This window comes from Ovis aries, chromosome 25, assembly GCF_016772045.2.
Source record: "Ovis aries strain OAR_USU_Benz2616 breed Rambouillet chromosome 25, ARS-UI_Ramb_v3.0, whole genome shotgun sequence".
NCBI classification, from domain to species: Eukaryota; Metazoa; Chordata; class Mammalia; order Artiodactyla; family Bovidae; genus Ovis; species Ovis aries.
Genome location: NC_056078.1, coordinates 7,652,582 through 7,666,428, shown reverse-complemented (window position 1 = coordinate 7,666,428; position 13,847 = coordinate 7,652,582). Strand labels below are relative to the sequence as shown.

Here is a 13,847-nt window from a genome sequence, read left to right as displayed (position 1 = left end):
TGGAAACCCCATCCCCCACAGTGAAAGGTGGGCTCTCAACCGCTGGACCACGAGGGAAGTCCCCCTTGGACAATCTTGAATGAATACACGCTGGACCAAAACGGCTAGGCTAGGCCCCCTCCTCTAGATACCAGGTTCTGCAGAACATGGAGGAAGGGCTCAGTAGGTCAGGCTGGACTGGTGAGGAAAGTTCCCCTGTTGTCCCAGCTGGATGCTGGAGGAGAGATGGAGGAGGGGGTCCCCAGGGGTTCTGCTACGGAGAGGCAGGGGCTTGTCAGAGTCCAGGGGCCAGTTATTTAATTATTGTTACAGGCTAAATTATTATGGCTCCCTAGAATTCATCAGAATGTGACTACATTTGAAGACAGGGTCTTTTAAAAACATTTAAAATTTTATTTATTTGTTTTATTTTTTGGCTGTACTGGGTCTTCGTCGTTGCTCGGGCTCTTCTCCAGCTGTGGTGCATGCGTTTCTCACTGGGGTGGCTTTCCCTGTTGCAGAGCGTGGGCTCTGGAGGGCCCAGGCTTCAGGAGTTGCAGCACCAGGGCTCAGGAGTTGTGGTTCCCGGCCTCCAGAGCACAGGCTCAGTAGTTGTAGCACGTGCGCTTGGTTGCTCCAAAGCATGTGGGATCTTTCCGAATCAGGGATCAAAACCAATCAGGGATCTCCTGCATTGGCAGGTGGATTCCTCGCCACTGAGCCACCAGGGAAGCCTGAAGACAGGGTCCTGATAGAGGTGATCAGGCCAAAATGAGGTCTTTAGAGTGGGACCTACGGCACTATGAGTGTGGTGCCCCCGTAAGAGGAGGAGCTTGGGACACAGACACACATGGACGGAAGGCCGCCTGAGAGCACAAGGGACCGCCATGCGCAGGCCAAGCAGAGACGCCTTAGAGGGAACCGTGCCACCAAAACCGCGAACTTGGACTTCTGTCCTGCAGAGCAGTGAGAAAATAAATGTCCCTTGTTTAAGCCACCCAGTCTGTGGTACTGTGTTACAGCAGCCCTAGCAAACTAATTCCATTTTCTAATTTTCATATAGAATTAACAGGTGCCCATCAAACTCTTCAGCCAGTTCAGTTCAGTTCAGTCGCTCAGTCGTGTCTGACTCTGCGACCCCATGAATCGCAGCACGCCAGGCCTCCCTGTCCATCACCATCTCCTGGAGTTCACTCAGACTCACGTCCATCGAGTCCGTGATGCCATCCAGCCATCTCATCCTCTGTCGTCCCTTTCCCCTCCTGCCCTCAATCTCTCCCAGCATCAAAGTCTTTTCCAATGAGTCAACTCTTCGCATGAGGTGGCCAAAGTCCTGGAGGTTCAGCTTTAGCATCAGTCCTTCCAAAGAATTCCCAGGGCTGATCTCCTTCAGAATGGACTGGTAGGATCTCCTTGCAGTCCAAAGGACTCTCAAGAGTCTTCTCCAGCACCACAGTTCAAAAGCATCAGTTCTTCAGCACTCAGCTTTCTTCACAGTCCAACTTTCACATCCATACATGACCACTGGAAACACCATAGCCTTGACTAGACGGACCTTAAATCGGCAAAGTAATGTCTCTGCTTTTGAATATGCTATCTAGGTTGGTCATAACTTTTCTTCCAAGGAGTAACCATCTTTTAATTTCATGGCTGCAGTCACCATCTGCAGTGATTTTGGAGACCAAAAAAATATACTGTTTCCCCATCTAATTCCCATGAAGTGATGGGACCAGATGCCATGATCTTCATTTTCTGAATGTTGAGCTTTAAGCCAACTTTTTCACTCTCCTCTTTCACTTTCATCAAGAGGCTTTTCAGTTCTTCTTCACTTTTTGCCATAAGGGTGGTGTCATCTGCATATCTGAGGTGATTGATATTTCTCCCAGCAATCTTGATTCCAGCTTGTGCTTCTTCCAGCCCAGTGTTTCTCATGATGTACTCTGCATATAAATTAAATAAGCAGGGTGACAATATACAGCCTTGACGTACTCTTTTTCCTATTTGGAACCAGTCTGTTGTTCCATGTCCAGTTCTAATTGTTGCTTCCTGACCTGTATACAGGTTTCTCAAGAGGCAGGTCAGGTGGTCTGGTATTCCCATTTCTTTCAGGATTTTCCACAGTTTATTGTGACCCACACAGTCAAAGGCTTTGGCATAGTCAATAAAACAGAAATAGATGTTTTTCTGGAGCTCTCTTGCTTTTTCCATGATCCAGCGGATGTTGGCAATTTGATCTCTGGTTTCTCTGCCTTTTCTAAAACCAGCTTGAACATCTGGAAGTTCATGGTTCATGTATTGCTGAAGCCTGGCTTGGAGAATTTTGAGCATTACTTTACTAGCATGTGAGATGAGTGCAATTGTGCAGTAGTTTGAGCATTCTTTGGCATTGCCTTTGTTTGGGATTGGAATGAAAACTGACCTTTTCCAGTCCTGTGGCCACTGCTGAGTTTTCCAAAACTGCTGGCATATTGAGTGCAGCACTTTCACAGCATCATCTTCCAGGATTTGAAATAGCTCAAATGGAATTCCATCACCTCCACTAGCTTTGTTCATAGTGATGCTTTCTAAGGGCCACTTGACTTCACATGCCAGGATGTCTGGCTCTAGGTGAGTGATCACACCATCATGATTATCTTGGTCGTGAAGCTCTTTTTTGTACAGTTCTTGTGTGTATTCTTGCCACCTCTTCTTAATATCTTCTGCTTCTGGTAGGTCCATACCATTTCTGTCCTTTATTGAGCCCATCTTTGCATGAAATGTTCCCTTGGTATCTCTAATTTTCTTGAAGAGATCTCTAGTCTTTCCCATTCTGTTGTTTTCCTCTTTCTTTGCATTGATCACTGAGGAAGGCCTTCTTATCTCTTCTTGCTATTCTTTGGAACTCTGCATTCAGATGCTTATATCTTTCCTTTTCTCCTTTGCTTTTCGCCTCTCTTCTTTTCACAGCTATTTGTAAGCCCTCCCCAGACAGCCATTTTGCTTTTTTGCATTTCTTGTCCATGGGGATGGTCTTGATCCCTGTCTCCTGTACAATGTCACGAACCTCCATCCATAGTTCATCAGGCACTCTATCTATCAGATCTAGTCCCTTAAATCTATTTCTCACTTCCACTGTATAATCATAAGGGATTTGACTTAGGTCATACCTGAATGGTCTAGCGGTTTTCCCTTCTTTCTTCAATTTAAGTCTGAATTTGGCAATAAGGAGTTCATGATCTGAGCCACAGTCATCCAACTCTTAGGCCCTTTGCAAATATCACTTTATAGCTCCTGTGAAGAATACTTAGAGTACTATGATTATGCCCATTTTAAAGATGGCAAAATAAGGTACAGGAAGTGGAGTGACTGTCTTATCACCCAAGTAGGAACAGGCAGAGCTAGAACCCAGATAGTTTAGTGCCAGAACGCATGCTCTTAACCACTTTGCCAGGCTACCTCTTGGAGTAAATGGGTAACAGTTGATACCCAGGGACTTCACCAATGGTCCTGCAGTTAAGACTTCACCTTTCCATGAAGGAAGCATGGGTTCAATCCCAGGTTGGAGAACTAAGGTCCCACATATTGTGGGGTACAGCCAAAAAATTAAAACATAAAATATTTGATACCCAGAGTTCAAGTGAAAATAGCAAGCAGCCAAACAGGGGACCGAGGCCGCAAGTGATGTGAAGGATCCCAGCAAGCAGTCGGTCATCACGGGGACAGGGAACACATAAGCTTCGCATAGCTGGCACACAGCCACAGGGCAGGTCACGGGGCCAAGCCCCAGTTGTGATGGGCCTGGTTCGAGTAAGATCTGGATTCATGTAATGTCTGGAGAACTAGAATTTGTCAGAAAAGAATGGCGAGTAGAGACCGCAGTAGAAGTCTAATCTTTTTGCAGACTGGGACACACCATAGGCAGAAGCCAGGCCTGAGGATTCAGGGCAGAGGCCTCATGAGCAGAAGAGATGGTGGACATGATCAGAAGAACATCACAGATTTCAACCAGGTGACAGGTACTGTTTTTCCAAGTCAGCCTCATTTGGAAGGGTTGGGGACAAAACTCTACAGATGTGGGCAAGGATACTTGAACACAGATCGGAACTGATTGTCTGAGACTCAGGAAGCCCAACTCTGGAGACCAGAAAAGGCAGGAGGAGGGGAAAGTGGGAGAAAAACTTTTCCAGGGGGTGACCAACCTCTGGGAATGGCCCTGGCCGCCTATGGAGAAGGAGACAGCTTTATAGTAATTATCCTGAAACCTACCACTGAAGCCACACTCAGTTCTACTAACAGAGAAAGGCTTGGAAAAACTGACTGCTGTGAGAGAGAAGATTCCCAGAACCAAATAAATTTGACATCAGAACATCTTGAAAGAGAAGGAAACAGGATTCCATGTCCTCCAAAAGATGTTATCTTTTTCCATGCTGACCTCTGACATTTTTTTTGAATTAATAAAATTTTTTATTATGACATATTAACTTGGGTCAATGCCACTTAAATGAATTGACTGATTTGACTTTCAATTTTTCAACTTAACCAATGATGCAAAAATGAAATATATTCAGTAGAAACTGTAGTTTGAATTTTGATCTTTTCCCTGGCTGGCAATATGTCGTCTGGTAGATCCTTTTTTGTAATGTGGGGCATCAGCAGCAACTGCTAGAAACCCATAGTCCCCAGTCAGCTATGAGCTCATGAGGGTAATCAATTGATACACTTAGTATTCTGCACCAAGACAACCATTTGTTTTTTACTTTCAGCACTATATTTAATAAATTACATGAGATATTCAACACTTTATTATAAAACAATCTTTGTGTTGGATGATTTTGCCCAACTAGTGGCAGTGTTCTGAGCACATCTGAGGTAGGCTAGGCTCAGATACAATGTTCAGTAGGTTGGGTGTATTGAATGCATTTTATTTTTTTTAATATAAATTTATTTATTTTTAAAAATTTACTTTAATTTTACTTTACAATACTGTACTGGTTTTGCCATATATCAACATGAATCCACCACGGGTATACATGTGTTCCCCATCCTGAACCCCCCTCCCCTCTCCCTCCCCATACCATCTCTCTGGGTCATCCCAGTGCACCAGCCCCAAGCATCCTGTATCCTGCATCGAACCCAGACTGGCGATTTGTTTCTTATATGATATTATACATGTTTCAATGCCATTCTCCCAAATCATCCTACCCTCTCCCTCTCCCACAGAGTCCAAAAGACTGTTCTATACCTCTGTGTCTCTTTTGCTGTCTCACATACAGGGTTATTGTTACCATCTTTATAAATTCCATATATATGTATTAGTATACTGTATTAGTGTTTTTATTTCTGGCTTACTTCACTCTGTATAATCGGCTCCAGTTACATCCACCTCATTAGAACTGATTCAAATGTATTCTTTTTAATGGCGGAGTAATACTCCATTGTGTATATGTACCACAGCTTTCTTATCCATTCATCTGCTGATGGACATCTAGGTTGCATCCATGTCCTGGCTATTATAAACAGTGCTGCAATGAACATTGGGGTACATGTGTCTCTTTCAGTTCTGGTTTCCTCGGTGTGTATGCCCAGCAGTGGGATTGCTGTGACCTCTGACATTTTATAAGCATACTAAAAGCAGGCTATATTTTTGTGTGTGTGTGTGAAGAGGGGAATTGTTTGAAGAGATGAACTTCTAAACATCCTGGTTGAAGAAGTCTCTAATACCGAGTATCCTGGATGCAGAATCTATAATGATTCTGTGATTATCAACTATGCATTAGTAGCACTTTCCTTGGGGCGTCCCTGGTGGCTCAGATGGTAAAGGATCTGCCTGCAATGTGGGAGACTTGGGTTTGATCCCTGGGTCAAGAAGATCCCCTGGAGAAGGAAATGCCAACCCACTCCAGTATTCTTGCCTGGGAAATTCCGTGGACAGAGGAGCCTGGTGGGCTACGATCCATGAGACCGCAAAGTCGGACACAACTAAGCGACTAACACACTCCTATAATGTAAATGCTGATAAAGTAAACTTAAGATCTAAATATTTCATTAACCATGAAGACTAAGAGAAAATAAGTTCCCCCAAATCTACTGAGGATAAATGAGAGACTCATTTAACAAAACACTAAGCTTAAGCTTTGCCAGTAGAATATTTGTATTTAAATACAGATATATGATTAATTCTTTAGTGGTCAGAGTGAGTCAGATATTTATAATATAGACTATATTATATTTTTATAGCACTCAGATAACAGCAACACATTACCGAGAGTTTATTTGCCCACCAAAATCTTGACTAACTTGTGTATAATTAACATGAATTATCAGTACATCTTTTACTTTAGCACAGCTATTTCAATTTTTTAGAGCATGTTTGTTTACTGAACTACCAAAAGATGTGATAAACTATCTTTGTAGCTTCTGCTTTACTTGGGAGCAGAAAAAATAGAAATTCCATAAAGAAACTCTAACAGCTAGCCAAAGGAAATGTATATAACAAAAATAATCAACCATATGTGAAAAAAGAAAGCTAGTGGGAAGTTGTTGTTACAGCGTAGGGAGCTCAGCCTGCTGCTCTGCGACAGCTTAGGGGGTGGGGTGGGGTGGGAAGGTAGGAGAGAGTTTCAAGAGGGAGGGGACGTGTGAATACCCACAGCTAATTCAGATTGATGTATGGCAGAAACCAACACGACATTGTAAAGCAATTGTCCTCCAATTAAAAATAAATTTTAAAAAAGTAATCAATGCTAGACTGAGAAAAATTCTGATTTTATAATCTGTGTCTGCCTCATAAACATTAGACTACACATTTCCTGTCAATTATGAGCTAGCTGTTTTAAGGCACTAGTTAATCTAAGTGATTTTTTAAATTTAATTACCAATGTTTTACTGGCTCTGCTGCTGCTGCTGCTGCTGCGTCGCTTCAGTCGTGTCCGACATAGACGGCAGCCCACCAGGCTCCCCTGTCCCTGTGATTCTCCAGGCCAGAACACTGGAGTGGGTTGCCATTTCCTTCTCCAATGCATGAAAATGAAAAGTGAAAGTGAAGTCGCTCAGTCATGTCCGACTCTTAGCCACCCCATGGACTGCAGCCCATCAGGCTCCTCCGTCCATGGGATTTTCCAGCAAGAGTCCTGGAGTGGGGTGCCATCGCCTTCTCCTGCTGCTGCTGCTGCTGCTGCTAAGTCACTTCAGTTGTGTCTGACTCTGTGTGACCCCATAGACGGCAGCCCACCAGGCTCCATTGTCCCTAGGATTCTCCAGGCAAGAACACTGGAGTCGGTTTCCATTTCCTTCTCCAATGCATGAAAGTGAAAAGTGACAGTGAGGTCACAGAGTCGTGTCCAACTAGCTGGTACCAAATTTGAAGTAATGGCAGAAAGGCTCTGGACCATGTAAAATGGGAGAAACACCCAGAGCATCTCACGACTGTTGAGTATTTGCCATATACAAGTCAGCATGTTTAATTTAACTCTCCTAGAATTCTCCATGACAATATTCACTGTTATTACTCCTAGTTTACAGATAAGGAAACTGAGCAGGTGTGTGCTGGCAAATAGTGATAAGCAAACTGACAAAGAATCAACCTCAAAAATATACAAGCAGCTGCTGCAGCTCAATACCAGAAAAATAAACAACCCAATCAAAAAATGGGCCAAAGAACTAAACAGACATTTCTCCAAAGAAGACATACAGATGGCTAACAAACACATGAAAAGATGCTCAACATCACTCATTATCAGAGAAATGCAAATCAAAACCACAATGAGGTACCATCTCACGCTGGTCAGAATGGCTGCTATCAAAAGTCTATAAGCAATAAATGCTGGAGAGGGCGTGGAGAAAAGGGAACCCTCTTACACTGTTGGTGGGAATGCAAACTAGTACAGCCACTATGGAGAACAGTGTGGAGATTCCTTAAAAAACTGGAAATAGAACTGCCTTATGACACAGCAATCCCACTGCTGGGCATACACACCGAGGAAACCAGAATTGAAAGAGACACATGTACCCCAGTGTTCATCGCAGCACTGTTTATAATAGCCAGGACATGGAAGCAACCTAGATGTCCATCAGCAGACGAATGGATAAGAAAGCTGTGGTACATATACACAATGGAGTATTACTCCGCCATTAAAAAGAATACATTTGAATCAGTTCTAATGAGGTGGATGAAACTGGAGCCTATTATACAGAGTGAAGCAAGCCAGAAAGAAAAACACCAATACAGTATACTAATGCATATATATGGAATTTAGAAAGATGGTAATGATAACCCTGTATGCGAGACAGCAAAAGAGACACAGATGTATAGAACAGTCTTTTGGACTCTGTGGGAGAGGGCGAGGGTGGGATGATTAGAGAGAATATCATTGAAACATGTATATTATCATATGTGAAACGGATCGCCAGTCCGGGTTCAATGCATGAGACAGGGTGCTCAGGGCTGATGCACTGGGATGACCCAGAGGGATGTGATGGGGAGGGAGGTGGGAGAGGGGTTCAGGATGACGAACACATGTCCACCCATGGCTGATTCATGTCAATGTATGGCAAAAATCACTACAGTATTATAAAGTAATTAGCCTCCAATTAAAATAATTAATTAAATTAAAATAATAGTAATAAGCAGGTTAGGGAAGGGGGCAGGTATGGATTTATAGATTCTGTCAATTTTCATGGTGTTAATACTCCTATCAAAGCTGATGTCAAGTTACCAATATGATACCAACAGGCTTGCGATGTTCCTGAAAATTTCACAATTGGCTGTCATCAGCCAATCAACTCACTTGCTCAAAATCAGCGAACATCAGTAAGTGGAAGAGCTATGATTTAAACCCAGGAAATCTTACTTCAGACTGTGTTCTCAACCACTATGTTAGCCTGTTTTTAGAAGGAATAATTCACAAGTGTTAAAGGGGGACAGGAAAAGGACCCTACTGTCCCCAGAGCTGCGCTTGAGCCAGAGGCACAATTAGGAATAAAGAAGTGCCTAATGGCTCTAACTAAAGACTTCAGCAAGAAAAGGAAAGAAAAAGATGATACTATATATTTTCTTTTTTTTTTCCATAAAAATGCTCTGTTCCAGAGGAGTCCTTAGATGGTGGGGCAGACAATTAAGTTGCCTTTATTTGTGGAGTCTACTAAGACTTGAAAAATAAATAGGAATTAGCCAGGTCGCAAAGCTGTAGAAACGAGAGCTGGCCGAGAACCCAACAAATGCAGAAACAAAAGTCCAAGGTGGGAGGGAGTGTCTACAGGTAGTTATGTGGTTTTTTCATCTACAGGTAATGTGTTTTATTTTTAAGACTTTTTTTTTGACATGAATAATTTTTGAAGTCTTTATTGAATTTATTACAATATTGTTTCTGTTTTATGTTTTGGTTTTTTGGCCCAGAGACATGTGTGATCATAACTCCCTGATCAGGGATTGAACCTGCACCCCCTGCGTTGGGAAGGTGAAGTTTCAACCACTGGACCCCCAGAAAAGTCCCAGCAGGCCGTTCTGAAGCCCTGGAGGAGTTACAAGTAAGGAAGTGGCCAACAGGGAGCTGAGGGAGGGTGGGGATGAGGGGCCTGGTAAACTGAGGCTGGGGTGTGAATTTTTTGCTGAGGGCATCAGAGAGCCACTGAGAGTTTGGGGAAGGGGGTTGAAACTATCTGATTTGCATTCTGGGCCCTCCCGGCCACCACAGTAAAGGGAAAGGACTGAAAAATCAGGTGAGTATCCCCCCTGAGCTGACCTCCATCTTCTCTCTCTTCCGTTTCAGTTGATCTTTGTTAGCGCGGCTGCTGAGGATCCTCGGAGCCATGGACCCATGGCGGACCACGTGACCCTCCAGGTGGCCCTGAGCTCACATATCCTCGAGGAGCAGACAGTCCTCTTACCAGGAGGAAGCAAGTGGGTGGAAAGTGGAGAGAGAAAGAAGCAGAGTGCCCGGGACCTTTTCAGGTGTTTTCCGTGTTTGGGGAGATGTGGAGGGGAGGCTGTGACCAGGATGTACGATGAAGTAGGTGATGCAGGTGAGACAGGGGATGCGCGTGCCCAGGGTGTCGGCAATGCTCTTTCTTACCAGCCTGCCAGGCGAGCTTCCCTCACGCCTGGGAGGCCAGGGTGGCCTCCAACAGGGAGTGGAGTTCCCACAAATCAAAGCCCAGAGCAAGAGGGCTGTCTAAGGGGGATCAGCGGAGATGCCAAGAAAGATCCAAAGGACCTTGAAAGCAGACAGACAAGTGGGAGAATCAGGACGGTAGGAGCTGTTCATCCCCGCGGTGGGGAACCTGAGTGAAGACTCCTGTGTTTCGCCATTGTTTAGTCGCTAAGTCATGTCAGACTCACAACGCCATAGACTGTACCCCACCAGACTCTGTCCACGGGGTTTCCCAAGCAAGAATACTGGAGTGGGTTGCCATTTCCTTCTCCACAGATGTATGTGTGTATGTGTTAGAAAACAAAACAGAAGTTTAACCTCAACAATTTTTAAGTATACGCTATAGCATGTTATATGCATGTTCTGTTGTTCATCAGACCTCTCGAACTTTTTCATCTTGCATGGCTAAAATTCTATATTCCTGATTCCCCTTGGCCTCCCCAGCCCCTGGCAATCCCCATTTACTTCCTGTTTCTTTTTTTAAAATCATTTTTGATAGTTATTTTCATTTTATTAATTTATTTGGCTGCTTCGGGTCTTTGCTGAAGCATGTGGTATCTTCAGTTGACATGCGGGATCTTTAGCTGCGGCATGTGGGATCTAGTTCCCTGACCAGGAATTGAACCCAGCCACCCTGCATTAGGAGCAGGGAGTCTTAGGCACAGGGAAGTCCCTACTTTCTCTTTCTGTGACTTGGATTCGTTTAGATATGCATCATAGAAGTGGAATCCTGCAGTTCTAGCGTGCCTGGCTTATTTCATTTAACATCGTGTCCTCAAAGTTCATCTGTGTTGTGGTGAAGGCCAGGATTTCCTTCTGCTTTAAGGTTGAATAATATCCCATCGTACGGGCATAACTTTGTTTATCCATTCATCCCTCCATGGACATAAGGTTACTTCTACCCCTTGGCAACTGTAAATAGTACTTCAATGACAAGGGTGTCAAGACTCCTCTTATAAAGACTCTAGGCGTCTGGCAGAGTGAGCTGTCAAGATTACTATTATAATCACAATACTGTATACTGTATTAATTCCTATATACACAATACTGTATACTGTATTAATTCCTATATACACAATACTATATACTATATCAATTACTATGTATACAATACTGTATACTATATTAATTACTATAATAATTATACTGTAGTGCTTTCTCGCTTTTTTTTTACCATGGTCCACAAAAAGAAATATATTTTATATCGCAACTCAGGACATACATAGTGCTATGGTTTAAAATCTTTGTGGGACGCCAGAATGCAGATGTTGAAACCCTGACCCCCAAAGAGGATAGGATGGGGAACTTTAGGAGGTACTTAAGCCTTGAGGGTGGAACACTTGTGAATGGGATTAATACCCTTATAAAAGAGGCTCCAGAGAGATCCCTAACCCCTTCCACCATGTGAAGACACAGCAAAAAAGGCACCAGCTTTATTTTTCGTTTTTTAAGGAACCTTCATACTGTTCTCCACAATGGCTGTAACAATTTACATTCCCATCAACAGTGCAAGAGGGTTCCCTTTTCTCCACATCCTCTCCAGCATTTATAGTTTGTTTATAGCACAGGGAACTCTACTCAGTGCTCTGGGGTGACCTAAATGGTAAAGGAATCCAATAAAGAGGGGATATATGTATACAAAAGCTGATTCACTTTACTATGCGGTAGAAACTAACACAACATTATAAAGCAACTGCTGCTGCTGCTAAGTCACTTCAGTCGTGTCCAACTCTGTGCAACCCCATAGACGGCAGCCCACCAGGCTCCATTGTCCCTGGGATTCTCTAGGCAAGAGTACTGGAGTGGGTTGCCATTGGCTTCTCTGTGTAAAGCAACTAGACTGTAATAAAAATTAAGGGAGAAAAAAGGCACTAGCTGTGAATGAGGAAATGAACCCTCATCCAACCATGCTGGCACTCTGATCTTGGACTTCCCAGCCCCTAGAACTATGAGAAATAAGTTTCTATTGATTACAAGCTGCCCAACTAGACTAAGACACATACAAACATTTCAAGAAGTATTCTTACATTTTCTCTGTGCAAGGTTCCCTGATCTTTTCCATTCTGTTCTATTATATATTTTTGTTCTATTATATGTAAAATATTATATGTTTACATTCTGTTATACACACACACACACACACACACACACACACATATATATATATATACTTGTTAAGTTCTGGGCATGCATACTAAGTTGCCCTCAGACGCACCAGTGGATCCTGACCTCCACCTTGAAAACCACTTTTGTATTATGTATAATTAAGAGGACAGGGCTTCCCTGATAGCTCAGTTGGTAAAGAGTCTGCCTGCAATGCAGGAGACCCAGGTTCAATTCCTGGGTCAGGAAGATCCACTGGAGAAGGGATAGGCTACCCACTCCAGTATTCTTGGGCTTCCCTTGTGGCTCAGCTGGTAAAGAATCAGTCTGCAATGAGGGAGACCTGGGTTCTATCCCTGGGTTGGGAAGATCCCCTGGAGAAGGGAAAGGCTACCCACTCCAGTATTCTGGCCTGGAGAATTCCATGGACTGTATAGTCCATGGGGTCGCAAAGAATCGGACATGACTGAGCGACTTTCACTAAGAGGACTGGTTGCCTTTGAATTCTCCAAAAGAGAATCCCTTTCACTCTGAAAGTACTAGTGGCCAATGTCAATTTTTCTGGAGGTTTGGCAGGAGTGATGGATGGAGGAAGGTTTTGTATCACGGCTGATTCTGTATGTCCCTTTGGACAAGCTTGTTCCACCAACTGAGGGTGCTCCCCTGTCACTCCTCCCCCATGCAGGACAGGGTCCCTTCCTCCCTTCTTCCTCCCAGGAACAGATGCCTCCCTTTTCGTGTTCCACACAAAGTAGTGCTGTTAGTTTCTTCCAGTTCAAGGCACCAGTTCACCTACAGGTACTGGAGTTCTCCCTTGAAAGGGAGTACCGCAGTATCTACCCAATAAAATTGTGCCTCTTGTGACCTGCTAGGAAATTAAGATTTCCTCCCTGGCGTTACACATATGCACAATCACAGGCATCTATTACCCTACTGGATTGCCAGCAACTTGAGAATAGGAATTTGGAGAGCTCAGTAAATGTTGAATTGATACAAGAATTCCCTAATTAACTGAGGAAATGGTATTAGCCCCATTTTATAAATTAGGAAATGACAGTTTGCAGAGACTAAGTGATTGATTATTATTTCTGAGATTCTTGGATCCTTTAATCAATAGAAATTAATAAGAGGCCAGTAGAGGAATTCAGGCGAGGCATTGTGGGGACTTGAGCTGTAGCAAGAGGGAGCTTAGAGAGGGAGTGGGTTATTTCTGAGGTGGAGTGAAGGTTGGGGTGGGTCCTTAAATGGAGCGGGGGTGGGGGGGGTGGGGGGGTGGGGGGGATGGGGGGGGGGGGGGGGGGGGGGGGGGGGGGGGGGGGGCGGGGGCGGGGGCGGGGCTGGAGGTGTGGCTTAGGTGGTCTGCCCATCCCCCTGGTGGTGCTGTGAGCAGGGGTCACGTGCAGTTCCCTGCTTTCACTCCAGACTCCTCAGAAATGGCAGTTGGGTTTTCGGTCTTTTTGTGTGTTCTTACTCATAATTTGCCGCAAATGGGCATGCATGCAGTTATTTTTAGTCCCCTGTAGTTTCTTTGTATTTTGTTGCTCAAGGAAATGTTTGTCCAGGTGACAAAGAATCCCGGGTTTTAGGTGCCACCTTGTCTCAGGACCACTCTACTGACGATCTGAGAGCTAGCCTTCA

At 44.1% G+C, this 13,847-nt stretch overlaps 1 long non-coding RNA gene and 1 other non-coding gene across 2 annotated transcripts; both read left to right on the top strand.

Moving 5' to 3' along the window:
* The first annotated feature begins 8,978 nt into the window (after nt 1–8,978).
* Nucleotides 8,979–11,209, top strand: LOC132658676 (uncharacterized). The gene is made up of 2 exons (XR_009598603.1): nt 8,979–9,483; nt 9,726–11,209. It is a non-coding gene; the product is annotated as an uncharacterized LOC132658676 (long non-coding RNA).
* A 1,177-nt stretch (nt 11,210–12,386) lies between these two features.
* On the top strand, nt 12,387–12,459 carry TRNAC-GCA (transfer RNA cysteine (anticodon GCA)). Its single transcript has one exon. It is a non-coding gene; the product is annotated as a tRNA-Cys (tRNA).
* The last annotated feature ends 1,388 nt before the right edge of the window (nt 12,460–13,847 follow it).